Raw genomic sequence first — 27,479 nt, forward strand, 5'->3', positions numbered from 1 at the left:
TCTCAATCAAACACGGAGATTTACTAGACCTTGCACATAAATTACTCAGAGCTTATCCTTATTTATTTTACAGTCGAAGTGATGGTAATATGTCGTCTTTATTTACAGAGTCAATTCACGTGTCTGAGATGCAGAAGTCACTTCACCGCCTATATAACAAAATGTATCCACTATTTTTACATAATAATAATAATAATAATAATAATAATAATAATAATAATAATAATAATAATAATAATAATAATAATAATGTTATTGGCTTTACGTTCCACTAACTACTTTTACGGTTTTCGGAGACGACGAGGTGCCGGAACTTAGTATCGCGTATCGCAGGAGCCTTTTACGTGCCAGTAAATCTACCGACACGACGCTGACGTATTTGTGCACCTTTAAATACCACTGGACTGAGCCAGGATGGAACCTGCCAAGTTGGGGCCAAAAGGCCAGCGCCTCAAACGTCTGAGCCACTTAGTCCGACATTTTACACATTTACGCCGCATCTTGAAGTCTACGAAATCCGGATTGAAAACCAAATAACAAACAAGATTAAGGTAATGTAGATTATGGCTATGCCTTATGAACACTCGAAAGTAAATCATGGTTCATGCTAGGTTTCATTATGTATTATTATTTACCCCTGAAAATTTAGCCTTCTTAGAACTCCGAACGCAGAAAGTTGTATTGTTGAAAAATAACGACAGATAGGTTTCCCTAAGTACAACAAACGGCATTTATGTAATGAAAATTGCTTCTCTAGGAATATGAAATGAAATGACGTATGGCTTTTAGTGCCGGGAGTGTCCGAGGACATGGTCGAGTTGACACCCGTAGGCGACCTACGCGTCGTGAAGAGGTTGAAAAAAGATGATGAAGACAACACATACACCCATCCCCCGTGCCAGTAAAATTAACCAATTATGGTTAACACTCCAGACCCTGCTGGGAATCGAGCCCAGGACCCCTGTGACAGAAGTCGAGCAAGCTAATCATTTAGCCATGCCGCCGAACAATTTGGAGAAAAAAATAGGCTATGAACGACGCTGCGGTGAAAAGTGTGAAAATATTTGTAGGGCTTGTTACAACCTGTTGTCCAGTCAATGACGGGTCAGGGATGGAAAAAATGAAGCCCTCATATTGCGGCAAAGGTGGGAATTGTGCCGGCTGCCGAGGCCTATCGCACTCCTCTGGGGCAGTAATTAATGACTGACAGATGAAATGAAATGATAGTGAAGAGTGTTGCTGGAATGAAAAATGACAGGGAAAACCGGAGTACCCGGAGAAAAACCTGTCCCGCCTCCACTTTGTCCAGTACAAATCCCGCATGGAGTGACCGGCTTTTGAACCACGAAACCCAGCGGTGAGAGGCCGACGCACTGCCGCCTGAGCTCCGGAGGCTTCAGTTTGTATTGCTGTTGTACATAATTTTAGACTGAAGTCTGGTATGTTTGCTGACAAAAACAACGGAAAACTACCTTTCTGTTATCACCAATACGCCACTCCTAAAACGCGCGGATTATCTGCTAATGGTGCAACTGTTGGAGATACGACAAACCTAATACATACTATTACCATTTTATTATTATTATTATTATTATTATTATTATTATTATTATTATTATTATTATTATTATTATTATTCAAAATCATATCCTGTGTTCATGAGAAGTCCTCAGAGCTCCCAGGTTCAATTTAGTACATGGCGAGGAGGTCACGATCGGATTCCTTTCCTGGTGCCAAGTGCTAGTCCTTGAGAAAATCCCTCCCGAAATAGCAAGGAATCGAACCAGGGGTACTCGGGTTTGGAATTAAGATATCTGACAGTGAGATGGCGGCCCCGGTCTAGAAAGCCAAGAAGAACGGCCGAGAGGATTCTTCGTACTGACCACACAACGCCTCGTAATCTGCAGGCCTTCGGGACGAACAGCGGTCGCTTGGTAGGCCAAGGCCCTTCGGGGCTGTTGCGTCATGGGGTATGGATGGTTTGGAATAATAATAATAATAATAATAATAATAATAATAATAATAATAATAATAATAATAATAATAATATGACTCCTTGGCTGGAATGACAGCGTACTGATCTTCGGTTCAGATGGCCCTAGGTTCGAATCCCAACTGAGTCGGGGATTTTAATTGGGATTTAATTTTTCTGGATTAGGGGCTGGGCTTTTGTATTAGTCTTTTTATCTTTAATTACACGCAACATATCACACACACAACCTCAGAACACCCGATAGTGAAAACGTCATTTTATTTGGGAATGGCGTCAGGAAGGGCATCAGACCCCATTAAGTATGCAAAAGCCAGGAATAATAATAATAATAATAATAATAATAATAATAATAATAATAATAATAATAAGTTCGTGTTGAGTACATGTCTCTTCAGCATGTATTATCCATGTGCATTATGGCCAGGAGATCAACAATTGTTGATAGTTTGGCCGTCAGTGAATTATTGTTCGCTAAAGAAATAAATAATAAATAAATACTTCAGCATGTAGGCCTACTACGTCTACTCAACACGACCGTGTAAGCTGAAAGTTGTTTCAAGTACGCCTACAATGCGATCACGAATGTAATTCGAAAGAAAGAAAGAAAGAAAGAAAGAAAGAAAGAAACAAACAAACAAACAAACAAACAAACAAACAAACAAACAAACAAACAAACAAAGACGAATCGAAACAACTTATTCGTTGGATTACACGCTCTAACCGAGCGATTTGATCGTGGGGTTAGGGGCGGGGAGCTATGAGCTTAGATTCGTGAGATAGTGGGTTCAAAGCCTACTGTCGGCAGCCCTGGAATGGTTTTCCGTGATTTCCCATTTTCACACCAGGCAAATGCTGGAGATATAACTTAATTAAGGGCACTGCCGCTTCCTTCCCACTTCTTCCTATCCCATAGTCGCCATAAGACCTATCTGTGTCGGTGCTATGTAAAGCAACTTGCAAAAATAAAATAAATCACATGCTTCAGACATCAAGATATTTGCCACCCACTGGTTTAGCTCAGATGGCAGAGCAGCTAGATCTCAGAAGTTATTACATTTGGATGCCCCAAATGTTAAATTCTAACACAGCCAGTGGTGATACTGAAGATAACTTTTCTTTGGGGTCTTTCAGCACTCACTTCCAAAAATAACTGCTGACGAAGTACCATATATCAAGTCCCATAAATCCTAGAACTAAACAGACTAATTACTTTTTATGAGCCGGGCTGAGTTACTCAGACGGTTGAGGCGCCGGCCTTCTGAACCCAACTTCGAAGGTTCGATCCTGGCTCAGTCCGGTGGTATTCGAAGGTGCTCAAATACGTCAGCCTCGTGTCGGTAGATTTATTGGCACGTAAAAGAACTCCTGCGGGACTAACTTCGGGCACCTTGGCGTCTCCGAAAACCGTAAATGTAGTTAGTGGGACATAAAGCCAATAACATTAAAATATAAATTTTCTACGAACAGCACAATAATACAGGTTCCCCGTTCACACAAGAACATGGGGTGGTGACGAAGAAGTCCTTAATCCTAAAGTGAAGTAACAGGACTTTCGTTCTACGTCCATACGTAGCCAGAAACTAAGGAGTGGTTGGCTGAAATATTCTGAAGACATACGTTTCAGTGTTCTGCAGGTTCAGTCCCAAAAGCAGAAGAGTTTTCAAATCAATCTACACTGCTGCGTACAACGCACCATTGCATAGAGAAATTTGTTGAAAACAACTAAATCCCTGAGGTTTTACAATATTATGTGCTGTATTCCTTAAAATATAAAATGCAGGAATCTGATGTGTTTCCAGATATTCTAAGTAGTAGTAGTAGTATCACCCACTTAAGGCAAATGGGCGTGTGTCAATCATGTTGGAGAACTGCCTTGCTCGTAGAATGAGCGCAGTGTCATGCACATTTTAATGAAAGAGCTCCTTTCATCGATGTTCCCATCGTATCCCTGAGGTTATTCATAATGCACGGTGTTTGTGTAGGACATGTCTCTGACATAGGAGCACTTTATGGATACAGTCCCTTTTATAGCGTGACTTTATACTTTTCCTGTAACGTACCACCCTCTTTGAAGTGTAATATGCATGAATCTACTTTCTCTACACTTTTGACTTCCCTTTGTATGTGACTTTCATCCCACGACTTAATAATGTTTACTGTAGCCAAGAGAAGCAGTGTAAAGTTGAATGGGACGAGAGGGTCATTATTCTGTAACGAACAACTCGGACACCCGTCAATCTGTGCAGCATAGGGTTTCTGCCTTGACTTCACCCACCAAACTTTTTAAATACTAATATGTAGACAGGAAAACTGAACTTGCTGCCATATATAGTTACATGCCAAATTTGACAGATGCGATCGCTTCACTGAATGTTCAATCGGAAAACGAATCTTCAAAAAAAAAAAAAAAAAAAAGAAGAAACAGACATTGTAAGTAACACCCGTCGCAGTCCTTATAAATTATGGCGAGTAAAATTTAAACACTAACCAATAATTTATGCTAAAATCAGAACAAAAATGTTATAATTTATTTTTGGGAAATGCTGTGGTAAATTGCATTTTTGTTATCAGTAGGATGGGTGGATTAGTACGACCCTTTTTATAAATATCTGATTGGGAAATTAATCTATGAAAAGGAAACATACACATCGTATAAAAGAACCGCCTAAGATGTCATTCTTAGTTATAAAAAATAAGATTATCAGATTAACAATATTTTTGATAATGATAAAAATAAATCGAACAAATAAGTTATAATACCTGTTTATGGGGGTGGGGGCGGGAATGCTATGATGACTTGTATTTTATTTTGTAATCAATACGGGAGTTTTATATCAGGGCAAAGCCATGCTACTTAGAGTGTTATGGAAAGACGCTTTAGTGATGGTAGTTGATGGAAGCTAAACACTTCGTTCATGATGATCCTTGTTGTTTATAAATAATTCGTATAAGTCAATATTTCATATGAACGCCTCATGCGTATGCTATGATTGTGGTAAAACACCTTATAATCACTACAATCATTTGAATGATGAGTTATATAAACAAATTATATGGAAGGAAAATGTAAAAACTTACACATTTATCATCATACTAAATTACAACATTTCTAAACAATAGTGAAAAATAGCTTAGGTTTCTTTTGACTTAAGTGTCGCTAACTCGTGTAGGCCTATATTCGGTTATAACTTCTCTGCAATAGAAATATATCTATGTCCTTTCGTGCGGAAATTTCTTTTCCGTAACTTACATATTGCTCCACGCAAATTAAATCAACGGATATACATTTTACTCGTAAATTTAATCTAGCCCGTTGTTTATATTACTTTTACAGATCTACGACCAGAAATAACATGGCTTTACCCTTCGTGATGACAGCGAGAAATCTCTCTAAAATATTAACCGAAGTCTCCATCTAATAAAAATTAATTACAATAAAATAACTCACTTGACTCTTCTATTTACAGATTAGCCTCTAATAAATGTGGGTGGTTTCATGTATTAATATTATTATATCCCACCCATAATGTTCCCCAAAGGTAGCAGTATCAGGAAAGAGATTGGCTATCGATCACAGCGACTGACTGTTCTGAGTCGCACAGACCAACGATATGACATCTCAGTGCCCTGTTCACTGCTTCTTACTGAGATGTCTGCAACGATATCTTCTCCTCCTCCTAAGCGTTCACCGCGGGGCACTATTAATCATCGAGTATTTTACCTCTATTCTCCCTGGACCTAGTTCACTGCCACACATTCGATTCTTTTAAGGGGGGAATGAATAAGTGACTTGAGTAAGCCATGTGAATTACGACAGCGGTTATACGGATAATTACAAGAAGTCTTACTACACATCCAGGCTAACCAAGCATGCACTATCAACTTTATAATTTATAATAGGAAAAATCAAAATTAGGTTTATATTTTTATGATAAATAATGTTCATAGTGATTCATAGAACATATTATTGAATCTTCTGGAGGCAATGAGGCAAACGAAAAGAACTTACCTGGAGGTGGTGGATCTGGTTCTCGAGGAAGAGGTGCCGTGGGTGGCCGTGCCAAGTTCTGTTGTTGATGTTGTTGTTGCTGCTGCTGTTGCTGCTGCTGTTGCTGTTGACCAAGCATCGGTCCCGAAGGCCCTCGTATAGGCATTCCCATTCCAATGACTGCCCTGGGGCCCACAAGTCGAGGAGGCCCGTTAAGTCTAGGAGGTGGTCCCATACCACCCATTCCTCTAGGTGCTATTGGTGGGGGCATTCCCCGTAGTGGCATGGAGCCAGGGGGACCGGGAAAGCCCCCTCGCGGTGGCGGCGGTCCCCCCAGCATGGGCTTGGGATGCATGCCGGACGGACCGCCAAGTTGCTGAGCCGATGTAGCTTGCTGTTGTTGTTGCTGCTTCTTCTGCTCTTCTTCAGAGCCGATCAGCGTGTTTAACATCTTACTCGCGAAGCTCAACATGGCGACGGGGCAACCGGTGGGACACTTCTCACTTGCTAGGTCAACGGGCCAGTACTGACAAGCCCGGACCGACCTGCTCGGACCGGCCCGCCAGAGGACGACCCTGGCGTTCGATCGATAGGCGTTACTAACTCTACCAGTCGCTAGGAGCGTTGTGAGCGTGGCGAGGCGGCTCAATATCCGACTGCAACGCTCCTCCCCACCCACACTAGTAGTAGTACTCACACGCAGCAGCGCGGTGCCTGCCTACCTTACTCACTGTTGCATCCCAAATTAGAACGGCGACTAACTCTTCTTTCACTCATGTGTCTTACCTAGGGTTGTCAGCAGGGGCGCATCGTATGTCCCACCTGCAAAAATAAAAATTTACCCCCCCCCCGCCCCTCGAATAAAATGCTAAAACCCTATGAATAACTGATATAAATTTTATTGCAGCAGGTAGAAGTATTGGAATATATTGTCAAGTTATATAAACAAAGAGATTATTTGTTATCTTAAGATATTTAAAAAGTAATATTTAATAGGTTTTATTTGACTGCCTCCGTCCTGAACTGCTAACCATGCACCATTTTGGATGTTCCAACTTAACTTTAATTAGTTTCATTTTTCAGTAAATCATCATCATCATCATCATCATCATCCGTTTACCCTCCAGGTTCGGTTTTTTCCCCGGACTCAGCGAGGGATCCCACCTCTACCGCCTCGAGGGCAGTGTCCTGGAGCTTCAGACTCTTGGTCGGGGATACAACTGGGGAGAAGGACCAGTACCTCGCCCAGGTGGCCTCACCTGCTATGCTGAGCAGGGGCCTTGCCGGGGATGGGGAAGATTGGAAGGGATAGACAAGGAAGAGGGAAGGAAGCGGCCGTGGCCTTAAGTTAGGTACCATCCCGGCATTTGCCTGGAGCAGAAGTGGGAAACCACGTAAAACCACTTCGAGGATGGCTGAGGTGGGAATCGAACCCACCTCTACTCAGTTGACCTCCCGAGGCTGAGTGGACCCCGTTCCAGCCCTCGTACCACTTTTCAAATTTCATGGCAGAGCCGGGAATCGAACCCGGACCTCCGGGGGTGGCAGCTAATCACGCTAACCACTACACCACAGAGGCGGACCTTTTTCAGTAAATACAGAACTATACTCTGTAACTGATACCGAAGTCTCGATTATAATTATTTAATCAATTACAAAAAAACCCGATTTAAATAAAGTTGGCAAAATACCAAACCGCACAACTGATAAGCCTAATTTATTATTAACTTCGTGCATAGAGAGCTCTTCGGGCTGAGTGGTTCAAACGGTTGAGGCGCTGGTCTTCTGAACCCAACATGGCAGATTCGATCCTGGTTCAGACCGGTGGTATTTGAAGGTAGATTTACTGGCACATAAAAAAAATCCTGCGGGACTAAATTTCGGCGCTCGGCGCCTCCGAAAACCGTAAAAGTAGTTAGTGGGACGTAAAGCCAATAACATTATTATTATTATTATTTTTATTATTATTATTATTATTATTATTATTATTATTATTATTATTATTATTATTATTATTATTATTTGCTTTACGTCGCACCGGCGCAGATATGCCTTATGGCGACGAAGGGAAAGGAAAGGCCTAGGTGTGGGAAGGAAGCGGCCGTGGCCTTAATTAAGGTACAGCTCCAGCATTTCCCTGGTGTGAAAATGGGAAATCACGGAAAACCATTTTCAGGGCTGCCGACAGTGGGGTTAGAACCCACTATCTCCCGGATGCAATCTGACAGCCACGCGCCCCTAACCACATGACCTACTCGCCCGGTATTATTATTATTATTATTATTATTATTATTATTATTATTATTATTATTATTATTATTATTATTATTATTTCGCCCTTCCTGCGTCCAGGTACGACACAGCTAAAATTTCCCGACAGCCAGCTGTAATCTCAGGGTATTTCTTCTCATAAGAAAAATATCTAATTTTTCTTCTTGGCTAGGATTAACGTGAATTCAGAGAAAAAGGTAGGGACCGCACGCGACAATTATCGATGAACGTCTCCATCCTATCGCATTCAAGAATAAATCTATCATTGACCGCTTAACTCCGACGCAAATCATATGAGTAACATCTTAGAAACTAAGTCTATCTACACTCAAGTGCTACAAATTATCACTCACTTAATAAGAAAATAATAAGAGAAAACATTTATTAAATTAACCATAAATTAAGGAATTGAGAACTCGTATTATCAAGAACTTCCATAATCGACGATTAAAATCAATAATAACTCATAATATTTTACATTACATATTTTACATAATAAAATAAAACAATAGATTGAATTCACTGTTTCTGACATGAATTTAAACTTCCTCACATATAATCATGTCTGAAAATTAAATCAATCATGCAATTATTATGTAAGTAATTAATTAGCTTGCAAGAAAATTAAACAATTCAAATCAATCACTATAACACAATCACTTTCTTACAATTGACAAAATTTAAGTTTTGTTATCTGAATTCGTTATCAAAGTTGTTCTCTGGCGAAGAAATGTTTTATGACAACTGACGGCCTAAGGTTTCCATCCCTATTGCCTACTAAATCGCGGCTCCTAATTTACTAGCTTCTCATTTAAAATTATTACATGAATTATAAATCAACACTCAAAATATAAAATAATCTACCTCACTATTCTATCTAAATAATTCTTCATTTGCTGCTATACGGCTCAATATGCATCCACTCACTAAGCTTATATTTAATAATATCATATGTGCAAGTAATTCCATAAGTATTTATGTTATGATATATCGGTATTATTTATCTGAGTCACTTCTAATATCTATACTGGCTTAACACATCTTCCACTTCACATATATTACGAGAATACGCCATAAGACATAAATATTTTAATAATAAACAGCTGTATTTGACGTTACGTTAACTCTCCAATCTCAACTATACATATATATCCTCCATTCATACCTTACTTTGTGTCATTCCCATGGTGTATCTCTTTCCTTGTGCTTGCATCGTCTAATTGATCCAACATATGAATATTTCAGCATCTACCATCAATATATATACGTCTTATAATCACCGAAACCCACATTATCATACACAAATTATTTCATATAACTTCTTTCTTCAATATTAAACCTTCAATCAATTCCATTTCGTCTTTCTCAATACCATATTACATCATTCATAACCTCTTCCATAATAAATGCAATTACTAAGACGTTCCATTCTTCTTTACGTAAAACACTCCCTTAAATAGATCAATTCTCTTCCAATATTACGATGCTTAACGTTAAATATTTCGTACGTGCATTTAACAACATTACTTTACAAGGAATAACTCGACTATATCTTTCACTTCCTCTCATGCGATCCACCTGTGACGTAATCATTGATTGAATGGTTTCACGAGATCCGTAGATAATATTTAACATACGCTAATCCTTATATTCAGCTGTTCGATAGTTTTCCCTCCTTCTCGTATTTGCAATTACTATAGTAATTCACTTATTTTATGCATAGCCATACTCCACGAGATATCAATCTAATTATATGATACCTAACTTAATATAGTATTAGCAGATTACATGTAACACACTTCACTTCACTGTATCACTTGCATTCTTAAATATCTCACACTTAGAATACTTTATTCTAATGCATATGCCTAGCTAAATTAAGAATTATAATACTTATGGTAAACACTTAGATCGTCTTTCATCATATCAGCTGTCATTTGCTCTCCTCCTCCTCGTCACATCGCTGGTCCTTTGGCCATGGTCCGAGGTTCGGCTGGATTCCTCATCTCATTTTAGGTAGGGTCTGCTAGTTGGATCATATCTCCTTCCAGGTTGGTCCATCTCGAGTTTAGCAAGACATCTTCTTCATGGTATAGCTGCCAATATGTTCAAATAATGTCGACAAGTAAATGTTCATCTTAAGAATTTTTTAGAATACATTTTTTAAAAATATTCTATTAGTTTTCTCTTGCGTTCTAGTTAACCAATTCTCTATATCTGCGTAAGATCTTCAGTCTCGTCTCAGAAAATTCTTCTATTTTAAAATTATTTGTTTTCTGAAAAATCAATTCCTTCCTCGATTCCTTTTCTGAAGGAATGATTCTTTTCTATCCTTCTCTTCTTTCACAACTTCTAATTAATGAGTTCCAATGTTTCGCTAATCTTGCGTAACGGGTCTATCAGCGTACGTATTTGAATAAATTCTCGTATATTACGCTGTCCCTATATTGTTTACAGTGCTTCAGCAAGTATCTTGCCGTCTTCTCTTAATTCAGAACAGTTATTCTTCAAAAATTCCGCCGTAATCTTGACTGTTTCTCTTCTTCGAAGCAGCAACAGCAATATTCTTCCTCTCACCTCGTGTTCAGTTTTTCAAGTATATCTTTTTTAATAATATATTATTGTACTTGTTTTCTTGAAACAATTCCATGACATTGCTCTGTTCTGCACCGCCTTCTAAAGGTAGACGATCCAAGTTAATCATGGCCTCCTAATGTATTCATATGCCAGGACTTTCTTGTATACTATCTTGGTCTGAGTGGTCTATACCTTTTCTGGACGCCATTTTGCAACACGTCCGAAAATGCAATGGCCATATTATTGTTATTATTATTATTATCATTATTATTATTATTATTATTATTATTATTATTATTATTATTATTATTGTTGTTGTTACGGGGATACCCGTGGAGCAGACAGAGGTTAAAGAAGGTGCCAGGGTGACTACAATATCAAAATTAATTTAAAACTTGAACTGAAGGTTATAATTTTTCAGAAAACAACAACTTAACAATTTTCACTTGGTGAACATAAAAACATATCAGGTACAATGCCAATCTTGAAACTAGATTAGGAAAAATCCAAGATTCAGATCCTTAACAATTTTGGGGTTCAAGCCCCTAGATTTACAATTTTTAAAATGGAAGTGGTAAGGTAACTTAGGGAGATCCCGACATGAGGGAGAACTCGACACTTTTAAGCTTAGCCCCTCTGGTAACCACAGTACTGCACAGGTCAAACTTGCAATTACATTTACTGGAGTCGTATGGTTTTGTGCTCATGGTCACCCCGTTAGCTGAAGATTATCACTATAAATACAAGGCATATGAACAATTGAAGGTGAGTAAGTAAGTGATATATGATTTAAAAGTAACTTGCTATAATATGATGAGTAGATTGTGTAACGAAATAGGTAGATTTGCGATACTTTTAAGACAATGTTTTAGGTTAGGCGCACTAAGCAAGTTTCGGAGAAGCGGTGATGTCATTTCCAAATCGCCAAACCTTCAGCTTGGTACGTGTTGCGACCTCTTGCCTGTCAATGAAACTCGGAGAGATCTAGACACGACAAGCTAGGAGATCTCGACATTTGTCGAGATCTCCCTGAATCTCTAAACCGGGATACATTTTTGGGGACATGGTTTAATGGTGCGTTAATACTACAGTTTAGTAGGAGTAATAAGTTATGACAATGTAGTGTATTAGAATATGTATAATATTTTTGTAATGCGATATTTTTATAATAATGTTTGTAGTGTTAAATGAAACTCAAATTACGAAGGTTGGAGACTGATGATAAAGTAGAAGTTTCGCATTAATAGTTTTGCAACAATATGTAAAAGGTGACGAGAATCTAATTGTGATGGGAGACTGGAATGCAGTGGTAGGCCAAGGAAGAGAAGGTAGTACAGTAGGAGAATTTGGATTGGGACAAAGGAACGAAAGAGGAACGCGGCTGGTTGAATTCTGCACTGATCATAATTTAGTCCTTGCCAATACTTGGTTCAAACACCACAAACGACGGCTGTATACGTGGACGAGACCTGGAGACACTGGAAGGTATCAAATAGACTTCATTATGATTAGGCAGAGATTCAGAAACCAGGTGTTGGATTGCAAAACTTTCCCAGGAGCAGACGTGGACTCTGACCACAACTTGTTGGTCATGAAATGCCATCTGAAGTTGAAGAAATTGAAGAAAGGAAAGAATGCAAAAAGATGGGATCTAAACAATTTGAAAGAAAAGAGTGTGAGGGATTGTTTCAAGGAACATGTTGCACAAGGACTAAATGAAAAGGCTGAAGGAAAGACTATAGAGGAAGAGTGGGGAGTCATGAAAAATGAAGTCAATAGGGCTGCTGAAGAAATGTTAGGAAGGAAGAAAAGATCAACTAAGAATCAGTGGATAACTCAGGAGATACTAGACCTGATTGATGAACGACGAAAATACAAGAATGCTAGAAATGAAGAGGACAGAAAAGAATACAGGCGATTAAAGAATCAAGTGGATAGAAAGTGCAAGATAGCTAAGGAAGAATGGCTGAAGGAGAAGTGCAAGGATGTCGAAGGCTGTATGATCCTGGGAAAGGTAGATGCTGCATACAGGAAAATCAAGGAAACCTTTGGAGAAAGGAAATCTAGGTGTATGAATATTAAGAGCTCAGATGGAAAACCACTTCTAGGGAAAGAAGACAAAGCAGAAAGATGGCAGGAGCATATCCAACAGTTGTATCAAGGTAAAGATGTAGATAATTTGGTTCTGGAACATGAAGAGGATGTTGATGCTGATGAAATGGGAGACCCAATTTTGAGGTCAGAGTTTGACAGAGCTGTGAGTGACCTAAATAGGAACAAGGCACCTGGAATTGATGACATTCCCTCTGAATTACTGACTGCCTTAGGAGAAACCAGCATGGCAAGGTTATTTCATTTAGTGTGCAAGATGTATGAGACAGGAGAAGTCCCATCCGATTTTCAGAAGAATGTTGTTATACCTATTCCCAAGAAAGCCGGTGCTGACAGGTGTGAAAACTACCGCACCATTAGTTTAGTATCTCATGCCTGCAAAATTTTAACACGTATTATTTACAGAAAAATGGAAAAAAAAGTTGAAGCTGAGTTGGAAGAAGATCAATTTGGCTTCAGAAGAAATGTAGGAACACGTGAAGCAATCCTGACTTTACGTCTGATCTTAGAGGATCGAATCAAGAAGGACAAGCCCACGTACATGGCATTCGTAGATCTAGAAAAGGCATTCGATAATGTTGATTGGACCAAGCTATTTATGATTCTGAAGATGATGGGGATCAGATACCGAGAACGAAGAATTATCTACAATCTGTATAAAAATCAGTCTGCAGTGATAAGAATCGAGGGCTTTGAAAAAGAAGCAGCAATCCAGAAAGGAGTGAGGCAAGGCTGCAGTTTGTCCCCTCTCCTTTTCAATGCTTACATAGAACAGGCAGTAAGGGAAATCAAAGAGAAATTTGGAAAGGGAATCACAGTCCAAGGAGAAGAAATCAAAACCTTGAGATTTGCCGATGATATTGTTATTTTATCTGAGACTGCAGAAGATCTCGAGAAGTTGCTGAATGGTATGGATGAAGTCTTGGGTAAGGAGTACAAGATGAAAATAAATAAGTCCAAAACAAAAGTAATGGAGTGCAGTCGAACGAAGGCAGGTGATGCGGGAAATATTAGATTAGGAAATGAAGTCTTAAAGGAAGTAGATGAATATTGTTACTTGGGTAGTAAAATAACTAACGATGGCAGAAGTAAGGAGGACATAAAATGCAGACTAGCACAAGCAAGGAAGAGCTTTCTTAAGAAAAGAAATTTGCTCACTTCAAACATTGATATCGGAATTAGAAAGATGTTTTTGAAGACGTTCGTGTGGAGCGTGGCATTGTATGGAAGTGAAACATGGACAATAACTGGCTCAGAAAGAAAGAGAATAGAAGCTTTTGAAATGTGGTGTTACAGAAGAGTGCTGAAGGTGAGATGGATAGATCGAATCACGAATGAAGAGATACTGAATCGAATTGGTGAAAGGAGATCTATTTGGCTAAATTTGACGAGAAGAAGAGTTAGAATGATAGGACACATCTTAAGACACCCAGGACTTGTTCAGTTGGTTTTTGAAGGAAGTGTAGGGGGTAAGAACGGTAGGGGTAGGCCAAGGTATGAATATGACAAGCTGATTAGAGCAGACGTAGGATGCAATAGTTACGTAGAAATGAAAAGGTTAGCACAGGATAGGGTGGCATGGAGCGCTGCATCAAACCAGTCTATGGACTGATGACTCAAACAACAACAACAGTTTTGCAACCAAATGGTTATAGGTGGAGGATACCACGGAAATATTGTACAAAGGTCTGATTGGACGATGGAATGCAGAAGATATGGCTGCTGTTATTAAGGACGTGAAAGAAAATGGAACTACTTTAGCAACAGCTGCGAAGTATTTCAGTATTCCAAGGAATACACTCAGATCCAGAATACTACCTGGTATATCTACCAGTAGAAAACTGGAGAAAGGAGCAACAATTGACAAAGCTATTGAGGACCAGTTAGTCAACCATCTTTTTCATCTCGTTTCTAAAGGGTTTGGGCGAACAGTGACCGACTTACGAGAACTGGCTTTTAGGTTCACTCAGAAGAATGGTGTTAAGAAGCATATTTAAAAACCAAAAGGCAATGGTTGGATATGACTGGGTTTTTCAAGAGCCTGGTAATATTTTGAATGTCAATGAAACTGGTGTTCAGCTCATATTTAAGGCAGGGAAGATTATTAGTGAAAAAGGAAAGAAAAACGTATTTCACAGCACCATGGCAGAAAAGGGTTCTACGGTAACAGTAATGGTGTGTGGTAATGCTATTGAATATACTATCCCACCCTTTGTTATAATGAAAGGGGTAAGGCAAAGATACACTCAAAAGGAATGCCCAGTGAATCAGTTGTTAAAATGTCCGAATCATTATTCCTTGATCACCTAAACCGTTACAAACCTCAGGGCAGGATTCGGTTCATAATCGACGGACACTCAACGCACTGCAAAGATCCGGATATGCTTGATAAGGCATAAGCTGTATGAATAGGGATGTATTGCTTCCCCTGCCATCCGCCACGGTGACTTCACAGGATTGTCGGGAAGATTTAAAGAATAGGAAACGCGAAAATGAAAAGAATCCTTCAAATCGAAGGACAACAACGAGAACTCGCCGTGCGCAACGGGGAAGCTAGTTTCTCAAGCAGTCTTCTTTGCTCTGAGAATTACTGCTCAGTATGTGACGACAACCGTAATGAGGGATGGGTCCAACGTAGTGGGGAATGCAGGAAATGGTTCCAGGAGATGTGTGTGGAAAATGGAAACGATGAGCAGTTTATATGTACCCACTGTGTACCATAGTTGTGTAACCGTTCGCAGGTCCTTCCTAGTGTCAGGTTCTCCCTAGGTGCAGGAGAAGTGGACATTATTGCATCCTTTATTTATTTGATAATTTAACATGTTATGAAATGTTATTTTTTCATAAATAATAGAAAACATAAACTAACTGTGTACAAAATCACCTGGGAAATAATTAAAATATTTTACAAATAAAGGATGATCAAAATTACAGGTTTTTGCTTAGCGTGTCGAGATATCCCTAAATTACTTAGTTAATGGCAGAAATCCCCTAATTCAAGAGCACTTGCTCCCTAAATCACAATCTCAAGCCTCCCAGAGGCATTCATTAATCTGACAAAAACTTTGAAAAAGAACGTACAGGCTCTCAGTATCGTCTAGCCTCTTCAAGGCAATATCGGAAAATTACAATCACTGGCCCCTCAAGGCACAACTTACAACTTGAAAGATAATGTAATACAGGGGTATCTAGTACCCAACCTACAGGGTCTTTGTGAAAGGAACAGGTTAAGAAAACGGACCGAAACACAAACTGAATGGAGGCGAACACTGCGCTCCAAATCATGAAAAATTAACACCTATAGGGCTCTCGGCCGATGAAGCAGGGGCTGTTCCCAAACTACTGAGGTGGCTCGCATGGAAATCACTTTAACACATTACAGGAAGAAAACCATTACAAAACGAAGTCACCTCAATCCAAGATGAAGGGAGCTCGAGAGGGTACTTCACTCTCTATCCCCGGTTTATAATTAAAGATTTTATGCAGCCAAAAGAAAAGTTACATTTTAGAAAAGTATGTTACATGGCGTCCGCCTCTGTGGTGTAGTGGTTAGCGTGATTAGCTGCCACTCCCGGAGGTCCGGGTTCGATTCCCGGCTCTGCCACGAAAATTTGAAAAGTGGTACGAGGGCTGGAACGGGGTCCACTCAGCCTCGGGAGGTCAACTGAGTAGAGGTGGGTTCGATTCCCACCTCAGCCATCCTCGAAGTGGTTTTCCGTGGTTTCCCGCTTCTCCTCCAGGTGAATGCCGGGATGGTCACTAACTTAAGGCCACGGCCGCTTCCTTCCCTCTTCCTTGTCTATCCCTTCCAATCTTCCCATCCCTCCACAAGGCCCCTGTTCAGCATAGCAGGTGAGGCCGCCTGGGCGAGGTACTGGTCATTCTCCCCAGTTGTATCCCCCGACCAAGAGTCTGAAGCTCCAGGACACTGCCCTTGAGGCGGTAGAGGTGGGATCCCTCGCCGAACCTGGAGGGTAAACAGATGATGATGATGATGTTACATGGCTAAAGATTCGGACCTTCTCCTTGGAATAATTTTCGGCTACAGCAAGAAAGATGGAATTATGTGGCCATTACCTTATAGATGTTCTGCTGCCGACGAAAGATGCCGCCCGCTCCTGCTAAACACAAACACACTCAAATAGACGTCGATAAATTGGCCAAGAAACGAGAAAAGCCGCAGTTTATAAACCCTCAGGGAAGGTTCGAGATCATTCGAGGCTAAATCAGCCACACCCTTTCAATTTAATTGGTTGAGTTCAAAAGTAACACTCAGAATCGAACAAGAAGACTGTGATAGGTTGAAAATTAATTACAGAAATTTTTCATTGGCCAGATTCAAAACTGCCGGAAAGGAAAAGGAAATATTGCTAACCCAAAAATAAATGAACATCAATCAGTTACAAAAACCTAGAAATACAAAACTTTAAATTATAAGTTCTTTCACTTTGCACCAGGGCGCATGATCATAGTTTTTTGGTAGTGTCACCTGTGGAGAAATGTCCAAACTTCTTGATGTACAGCAAACAAAACTAGGAGATATTCGGTCAGTTTAGGAAACTTCACAATAACAAAATTACTCAATATTTTAGTGGCGACACCTAAATTCAGTCAGTTTAGGAAACTTCACAATAACAAAATTACTCAATATTTTAGTGGTGACATCTTCTGATTAAAGTTCCAAGTTGGTGTAGTTTCAGTTTCACTGTTTTACCAGTAGAGGAGTTCATTTTGGGCGCTAATTTTGAATGCGTGGCGTTGAGGTGTACCTCCCGGTACATTTATTATAGAGAGCACGTTCGAAACTGAGTTGGCTGATTGCTACTACACCAACAGTATATATATATATATTTGTCCAATGAATATGTGACTGAAATTAAATGTTCAACAAAATTTGTGCATAACACGATCCGAGGTCCACTGTAGATCCACACAGTATCATTTGCTACCTAAAATCTATATATATTTGGATGGGACTAACCAAATTCTGTTTGATGTAATTAGGCATGTAAACATATTTTAATGGTCATTGGCTGCAGTAAAATCTTTATTAAAATTGGATGTTGGTATGTTTGAAGCTGATAGGCTCAAAAACTACTGGACCGATTTCGCTGAAATTTTCACAGATTATTACATTTGAGAGGGATTATGAAGTGGTTTGAAATAAATCTGATTGGTAGTTCGGTACCAAGGGGTAAAAAAGTAGAATAGGGGAAGATAAGCAAACCGCAAGAGAAGTCCGATCAGCGGGTTGCCTACTCAACAGTATGTGAAGATTATGGTGTGTTCCTTAAGACTTATTTCTGCTTTTATCAAATAGTGTGGGGGCAGGACACCCCTCCCAGCCCAAGGGGAGAGGATGAAATGTAAAAGTAATCGAAAACGACCGATATTAGTGTCTTATCCATAGTTTTCGGGATCACTGAGATGAACTATGACACCCAAAATGCTGTTTAAGTCAAGTTCATCCCGAATAGCACCCTAGGTGTGGGGTTGAAAGGGGGGTGAAATATTAATGTAGAATCCATAGTTTTTGGGGTCGCTGAGATGAATAATGTGAGCGCAAAAATGGCTCCCAAATCACTTATCAAACTCCATTCTAAGAGTAATCACCTAGGTAGGGCCTATGTCCCTAGAGGCCATGACGAGTGCACATCTTGCACTCCTTGAAGAACCTTTTGTTGTGTACGGGTCGATGTGTGTGCGCAATTGAATGTAGTATTAGCACCGTATGTAGAATAAAGTGTTTGATAAGTTTAACTGCAATTTATAATTGTAGCATAACTATTCTTATTAGACAATGCACTGCTTGCTTTTTCTGTCTGCAAGTAGTTGCAATAAAAATCTGTATAGTGAGCGGAGGGTAATTGGGAATTAAAACAAGACTATGGAATGAGTATGTGGGAAAGTGGGTGTGAGATTTGTTGATACTAGGGCCGATTTCTAGGCCTTTCCTATCCCATCGTCTCCATAAGACCTATCTCTGTCGGTGCGACATAAAAGCAAAATATCAAAATAGCAAAAAACTTGGTATTTGGAAAGTCCTTTAAAAATACAGGAACACGTACTTTTTGTTTTCGGAAAAGGCACTTAACGGGGGGGGGGGGTGAAATGAAGTGATAAAAGAAGTGAATAATTTCTAATGAGGATGCTTATATCTCACAAACTGATGATGTTACAGACACGAAAATTAGCATTTGGAATATCCTTTAAAAGTAAAGGAATATGTATTTCTTTTTGTTTTCGGAAAATGGGAATGACTGATAAAGGGGTTAAATTCTTTTTACGGGGCTTTTATAGCCTATCTCAAAACTGAAAATGTTACGACGTGGAGATATATATTTGAAATCGACTTTAAAAATAAACATTTTTTTTTTCGATTTGAGAGAAGACTGTTTCTCATATGCACCGTTCTATGTTGCATGGTCATCTTAGCCCCAAAAGGCAATAACACAAACGTGGTTTACAAAGAGTTTCAGGGGTAAATGAAACTCAATTTGTCGGTGAATGTTCATACTTTAGGGATTTTCAGATAATGTCTTAGTACAGTACCGAGGAACGATTACTTTTATTAAATTACGAAATCCAGGCGAGCGAAGCCGCGGGTCCTGCTAATATGATATACTGGTGTCAAGTTTCATTGCTGTAGCCTAATTATTTTTTAGTAATTTGGTGTAGTTTCTTGTAAGGAGCGTGTCGCTCTGTTGCGAGAGATAGCGAGGGCAATTCCTATGCGCATACATTTTAAAAAATCAGCTGACTTTTTGCGAGGACGATGGGACAGGAAAGAAGCACCTGTGGCCTTAGTTAAGGTACACCCCAGCATTTGCCTGGTGTGAAAATGGGAAACCCCACGTAACCCTCTTCAGGGCTAAGTGGGAGTCTGCGGGGCCCGGCCCGGCCCGCCTGCGTTGCAGGACCAGACGCTACGCCCCTGATTGTCAGCAAGGATGCTTTTACTGGGGACGGGAATGTCCACGAGATACAGACACCCTCTCAAAATTTTCCTGCCTCTCGGAATGTTCAAACTGTTTGTGAATACTACACGTCAGAAGCTGAAGCTTCTCCTTAATCAACGTCCATTAGATTTGGTAAAGATTGTACAGTATAATCAAAATATAACGAATTATTATTAACAACGTTGTTCGTTCTACGTCTCACTAACTAGTTTTACGGTTCTCGGAGAGGCCGAGGGGCCTGAATTTTGTCCCTCAGAAGTTCCCTTGCGTGCATGTAAATCTACCGACATGAGGCTGGCGTATTTGAGCACCATCAAATACCACCGGACTGAGCCACGATCGAAACTGCCAACTTGGGCTCAGAAATGAAATGGCGTACGGATTTTGTTGCCGGGAGTGTCCGAGGACATGTTTGGCTCACCAGGTGCAGGTCTTTTGATTTGACACCCGTAGGTGACCTGCACGTCGTGATGAGGATAAAATGATGATGAAGACAACACATACACCCAGCCCCCGTGCTTGGAAATTAACCAATGATGGTTAAAATTCCCGACCCTGCCGTGAATCGAACCTGCGACCCCTGTAACCAAACGGCAGCACGCTAACACATTTAGCCATGGTGCCGGACTTGGGCTCAGAAAGCTAGCGCCTTAACCCACTTACGCCAATCTGCCTGGCGAATCATTATTATTATTCCTATATTGCCATGGCGTAACTGAGGCTATAAAGCCGGCAATTCTGTGTTATTCTGTCAAATCTTGTCTTATTTTAATTTTCTAGTTTTTTTACAATCTGCTTTACGTCGCACCGACACAGATAGGTTTTATGGAGACGATGGGATAGGAAAGGGCTAAGAGTACAGCCCCGGCATTTACCTGGTGTGAAAGTGGGAAACCACGGAAAACCATCTGCAGGGCTGCCGACAGTGGGGTTGGAACCCGCTATCTCCCGAATGCAAGCTAACAGCTACGTGACTCAAACTACGCAGGCACTCGCTCGGTTTATACAAATTACATACACGTGAATACTACACGTCTAAATTACGGTGTGGCACATACAGATGAAATATCTTAACATGAGGAAAGCTGCGTCCCGTCGGGTTCTACATCAAACCACCGACGTACAAAATGTGCCACATTTATTGCGAGACGATCGTGTTGCACGACAACACAAGTTGTTATGTCGCAATCGGTGTCAAGCTCTTGTAGCAACGGTGGCATTGGTAGGTCTTGGAACACCCTCCATACTCACCAGATATGAGTCCTTGTAACAGTATATAGTTATAAAAAGTTAAAAGAAAGGAAGAAAATAAACTTATATAAAACACTCCAAAAAGAAGGATGCTGTCCGAATTTGTCTTTCTTTCTTTCTTTCTTTCTTTCTTAATTTGCTTACCCTCCAGTGTTGGATTTTCCCTCGGACTCAACGAGGGATCCCACCTCTACCGCCGCAATGGCAGTGTCCTGGAGCGTGAGACATTGGGTCGGGAAATACAACTGGAGAGGATGACCAGTACCTCGCCCAGGCGGCCTCTCCTGCTATGCTGAACAGAGTCCTTGGTGGGGGTGGAAAGATTGGAAGGGATAGACAAGAAAGAGGGAAGGAAGCGCCCGTGGCCTTAAGTTAGGTACCATCCTGGCATTTGCCTGGAGGAGAAGTGGGAGACCACGGAAAACCACTACCAGGATGGCTGAGATGGGAATCGAACCCACCTCTACTCAGTTGACCTCCCGAGGCTGAGTGGACCCCGTTCCAGCAGTCGTACCACTTCCTAAATTTCGTGGCAGAGCCGGGAATCGAACCCGGCCATCCGGGGGTGGCAGCTAATCACACTGACCACTACACCACAGAGGTGGCCGAATTTGTCAATAAAAATAAATGTATCGCGTAACTTAGCAGCACACGGAATGAAATAACAAAACAGCAAAACAGAATTCATGTACTGACACTTTGCCAAATTTTCTTTTTTAATGCCGATTCATACGAGGGCGCGAACGGCCGTAGCCGTGTTGAAACACCGGATCCCGTGAGATCTCCGAAGTTAAGCTACATTGGGCGTGGTCAAGATTTGGGTGGGTTGCCACGCGCTGTTAGTGGGGGTTAGGGATTGGAGGAACGGAAAGGAACTGACCACCCTACCGCACGTAAATTCCAGCTCGGGCACACCTCTGCGGAGGTTCGGACCTGCCTTCGGGCAGAATACACCCTTACCTTACCATATGAGGGCTGGAAATAAAGTAGTGGTAACGTAGTCCAGTCACTCGTAGGACATGGGAGCGGTCAGCTGGCACTGTTTTCAATGTTTAGTGTCCATTTGATGGACATCCCATTACGAGTATCGATTTCACCGCCCTAAAGCTTGTTTTCGAAAGGTGATCACGGTTGTCCGTAGGAAAAATGCCTCAGAATGTTACTGAGGATTACGTAAAGCTTCTGGCGAGAATGCATTACCGTATAGGATGGTTGCGCGATGTGTCAAGGCGTTTCGTGCGGGTCGGAATGAGACTGCGGATTTGCATCGCACAGGTCGGCCGTCAATTCCTCAAGGTCAGATTGACATCGTGAGTGGTCCCGTTTCCGTGGACCATTGCTGTTCTGTCCGGGAATTATCCGTAGAGGTTGGTCTCAGTCATCAAACGCTGTGGCACATACTGATTAAACATCTTAACATGGCAAAAGCTACGTCCGTTGTGTTTCACATCGAACCACCAACGTACAAAATGGCACCACGTTTATTGGGAGACGATCGCCTTATCGTGTTGCATGGCAACGCAAGTTTTCATGTCGCAATCAAGCTCTTATAGCAACTGTGACATTGGGAGGTCTTGGAACACCTTCCATACTCACCAGACATGAGTCCTTGTAACTTCCACCTGTTTCAGAAGTTGAAGGAACGCATCCGAGGCCACCGATTTCCTGACGTAGCATCTGTACTCCGCGCAGTAGGGCGCTCTCTCGCCGTCATCAACAGAGAACGCCTTGCCAACGGTCCCCAACTGCTTCCCAACAGTTGCCAACTGTTGTTGACAGTTGCCGACTTTGCGGGTGACTATATTGAAGGAATGAAATGCAATTGTAATTTAGTTCATTAACCCATTGGGAGGTGCGCTTAATTCTGTAACGCTAGTGGTCGCATGTCGGTCGTTTCGCCGCCCTTGGCTCTTGTGCCGAAATTGCTGGCTACATCGTATACATGGATAATAGAACCTTGTAAGTCATAAAGAGGTTTTAAAAATGAAATGCAAACTGTTTCAAACAAGTTCACGCCTTAGGGGGGGAGACCTAGCTTAACAAAGGAAAAAATGTTTAATATTAATTCGATTGTTGTTGACAATTGCTGCACATATCCCAGTATTGGCATGCTTCCTGGCAACAAGAAGCAACTTCAATAAAGCCAAAATTCTAATAATTATAAGATTTTAAAATAAAATATTCAAAATGTCCTGCCTTTTTTACCAATATATCACTGTTTCCCTTCTAAATTCCAGGTTTATAAGAATTTTAGTACTTCTCCTTTTTTTACAGTATGTATCAAACTTCCACCTACAAAATGAACCTCAGTCACTAACATAGACTGTGATTTAGATGTTTTTTGTCGAGTTTTTATTCCGAACACCTGAAAATATTAATATTTTTGTAAATAAATATGTTATATAAAATCTAATATAAATCCTATTGATCTGAATGAGAAACAGATTTTAGTACAACACTATGGGAGGAAACCCTGAAAAAATCATAATTATCCGTTAAACAGTAAGACAGTTAGGAAGGAAACCCTGATATATTGTTAAAAGGGCGGGAAAGTTTGAACATCATATATAAAATTGTTATAATTAGAATTTTGGCATTATTGAAGTTGCTTCTGATTGCTAGGAAGCATACCAATACCGGGATATGTGCAGCATTTGTCAACGACGTTTGTAGCATATATAATAATCGAAGTAATATTGGCCTATTTTCCCCGTGTTAAGCTGGGTTTCACCCCTTTATCTTTCTCTTGGGATCGTTATCGCCTCTTCTTACAGCAACGTTGGCATTGGGAGGTCTTGGAGCACCTTCCGTATTCACCAGATATGAGTCCTTGTGACTTCGACCTGCTTCCGAAGTTGAAAGAACCCTTCCGAGGCCACCGATTTCCTGACGCGGCATCTGTACTCCACGCAGCAGGGAGCTCCTTCGCTGTCATCAACAGAGAACGCCTTGCCAACGCCTTACCTTGTCATGCAACACAATAGGTCGATCATCTCGCAATAAACGTGGTGCCATTTTTGTACGTCGGTGGTTTGATGTGGAACTCAACGGGACGCAGTTTTCCTCATGTTAAGATATTCCGTCAGTATGTGTCATACCGCTTGATGACCGAGACTAACCTCTACAGATACTTCCCGGACAGACCATCGATGGTCTACAGAAAATAGACCACTCACGATGCCATACAGGAATGTGCGTAGTAAAGTAAAGTTTGTCCAATAAGAGAAGATTTGTAATATTTGAGCGCTGCGATCGCTCAGTCAGTTGTTACTTGTTACGCGTATTTCCAAGTTCATTCAGTTGCTTTGAATTACCTAGGCTAATATCTGTGATTATTTACAACCGTCATTCCATGCAGAGGCCAGCGTGTATTATATCTTGTCACTTCAAAGAATGTATGTATTGCAGGAACGTTATTACTTCATTACAATGGCTTTGTTGAGTGCTTGTTTTCTTTATACATTATGACAGGTGGATTTTTTCAGCTAATATTATGCGCCCTCCTATATATGTAATTTATTACAATATAATTTGCAGTACGGGTAATAAAATTTAAGAATACATGCTGTCGGTTGATCGAATATGTATATTTCGCAGCTTAGGGAAGCGAAAAAGAGTTTCATTACGAAAACTGCCTCAGAAGATTGAACGATTCAACGACAAATCAGCTGATGGATACTTTGCAATGCAGTTCGCCATTGTTTTCGCAGTAGTTCTTGTTGCGGTCGCATCTATTAGAACCCTTCTCTTCTTGGACAAGCTTCATAACATGTTGATGATAGAACAATTGTGTAGTAAATTTGTCCAGATTGTCGCATTATCTTTTCTTAAAATGAAAGTCCGGCTGGTATCTGATAAATCGCTCTCAATATTAGATTCCTCATCAAAAAATTCATTCTTGGAAAATATCTTCTTCCCCCACATCATATTCAATAATTTCGTCTTTATCTAGGATTTCTCGTTAAGGGTACATAAAATTGATTAAGTCCGGCAACTATAAACAAAATGTACAACGTATAACTCGGAATTGCAGAATGAAAACACCCCATCTCTAAAAAAATATTTCCTTCCTTACAAGGCGCGCCACGTTCTAAACGACCGACCATCTGTTTATCAACACTTCACTCAAGAACGAAGTACCTCGGGAGCTAAATTTTATTTCGAATTATCGAAATTTCGCCGTCTCTGTGGTGTAGTGGTTAGCGTGATTAGCTGCCATCCCCGGAGGTCCGGGTTCGATTCCCGGCTCTGCCACGAAATTTGAAAAGTGGTACGAGGGCTGGAACGGAGTCCACTCAGCCTCGGGAGGTCAACTGAGTAGAGGTGGGTTCGATTCCCACCTCAGCCATCCTCGACGTGGTTTTCAGTGGTTTCCCACTTCACCTCCAGGCGAATGCCGGGATGGTACCTAACTTAAGGCCACGGCCGCTTCCTTCCCTCATCCTTGCCTGTCCCTTCCAATCTTCCCATCCCCCTACAAGGCCCCTGTTCACCATAGCAGGTGAGGCCGCCTGGGCGAGGTACTGGTCATACTCCCCAGTTGTATCCCCCGGCCAAGAGTCTGAAGCTCCAGGACACTGCCCTTGAGGCGGTAGAGGTGGGATCCCTCGCTGCGGCCGAGGGAAAAGCCGAACCTGGAGGGTAAACAGATGATGATGATGATGATGATGATGATTATCGAAATTTCTATATAAGTTATAGAGAATACCGTTTTCGAGCATGTATAACACATAAGTGAATCATATATATCTAAGGGCTTATACTGAACATATTGTTTTTAACAGTATTTAAAAATATGCAAACAAACTCTATTTTACGCCATCACTTTTAACCCTTATTTTATTAACTTTTTAGAAGACCGGGTACAGTATATACAGTACAGTAGTAAAACAAGAAACATACCTCGGGTAACACCTTTGGAAAAAATCCGTTATTCTCTTATGATTGTTACCGTTGACCTTTCCTCCCTTCATGTTGAAACTTCTCGCCAATACTACGCATCCGAGATTCGTAAATGGAGCTTGATATCCGCGTCTTCCGGGGCTGCTTTCGTACGTGACCGGTAATTAATTCACACCCAAGAAACAGCGAGGCTTCGCCGAGTTTCCGATCATTGGAAGTTGTAGTTCTTCGGTTCCCGTTACATCAGTTCCCAGCATCACTCTAAAGTCTTTCTTTACTTGTTAACTGTTCCTCACAAACCACAAATGCCGTATTGCACAGTTAATGTTGCACAAAATTCGAGTTACAGAGTCATTTTTGTTTCAAGGGAGGAAATGTTTGCTTCGATAAATTGAGAAATTCGTGTCACCGAATTTCGAGTAATATAGAAATACACTGACTGACAGAGCAAATGCAACACCGAGAAGGAGTGGTTCGAAACGGATGAAAGTTGGGGAAAAAACAGAGACGGCACGGACGAATAATTGATGTTTATTTCAAACCGATATGCAGGTTACACAATGCGCACGGCATCGACTCAGTAGGATGTAGGACCACCGCGAGCGGCGATGCACGCAGAAACACGTCGAGGTACAGAGTCAATAAGAGTGCGGATGGTGTCCTGAGGGATGGTTCTCCATTCTCTGTCAACCATTTGCCACAGTTGGTCGTCCGTACGAGGCTGGGGCAGAGTTTGCAAACGGCGTCCAATGAGATCCCACACGTGTTCGATTGGTGAGAGATCCGGAGAGTACGCTGGCCACGGAAGCATCTGTACACCTCGTAGAGCCTGTTGGGAGATGCGAGCAGTGTGTGGGCGGGCATTATCCTGCTGAAACAGAGCATTGGGCAGCCCCTGAAGGTACGGGAGTGCCACCGGCCGCAGCACATGCTGCACGTAGCGGTGGGCATTTAACGTGCCTTGAATACGCACTAGAGGTGACGTGGAATCATACGCAATAGCGCCCCAAACCATGATGCCGCGTTGTCTAGCGGTAGGGCGCTCCACAGTTACTGCCGGATTTGACCTTTCTCCACGCCGACGCCACACTCGTCTGCGGTCACTATCACTGACAGAACAGAAGCGTGACTCATCGGAGAACACGACGTTCCGCCATTCCCTCATCCAAGTCGCTCTAGCCCGGCACCATGCCAGGCGTGCACGTCTATGCTGTGGAGTCAATGGTAGTCTTCTGAGCGGACACCGGGAGTGCAGGCCTCCTTCAACCAATCGACGGGAAATTGTTCTGGTCGATATTGGAACAGCCAGGGTGTCTTGCACATGCTGAAGAATGGCGGTTGACGTGGCGTGCGGGGCTGCCACCGCTTGGCGGCGGATGCGCCGATCCTCACGTGCTGGCGTCACTCGGACTGCGCCTGGACCCCT

This window comes from Anabrus simplex, chromosome 2, assembly GCF_040414725.1.
Source record: "Anabrus simplex isolate iqAnaSimp1 chromosome 2, ASM4041472v1, whole genome shotgun sequence".
Lineage (NCBI taxonomy): Eukaryota > Metazoa > Arthropoda > Insecta > Orthoptera > Tettigoniidae > Anabrus > Anabrus simplex.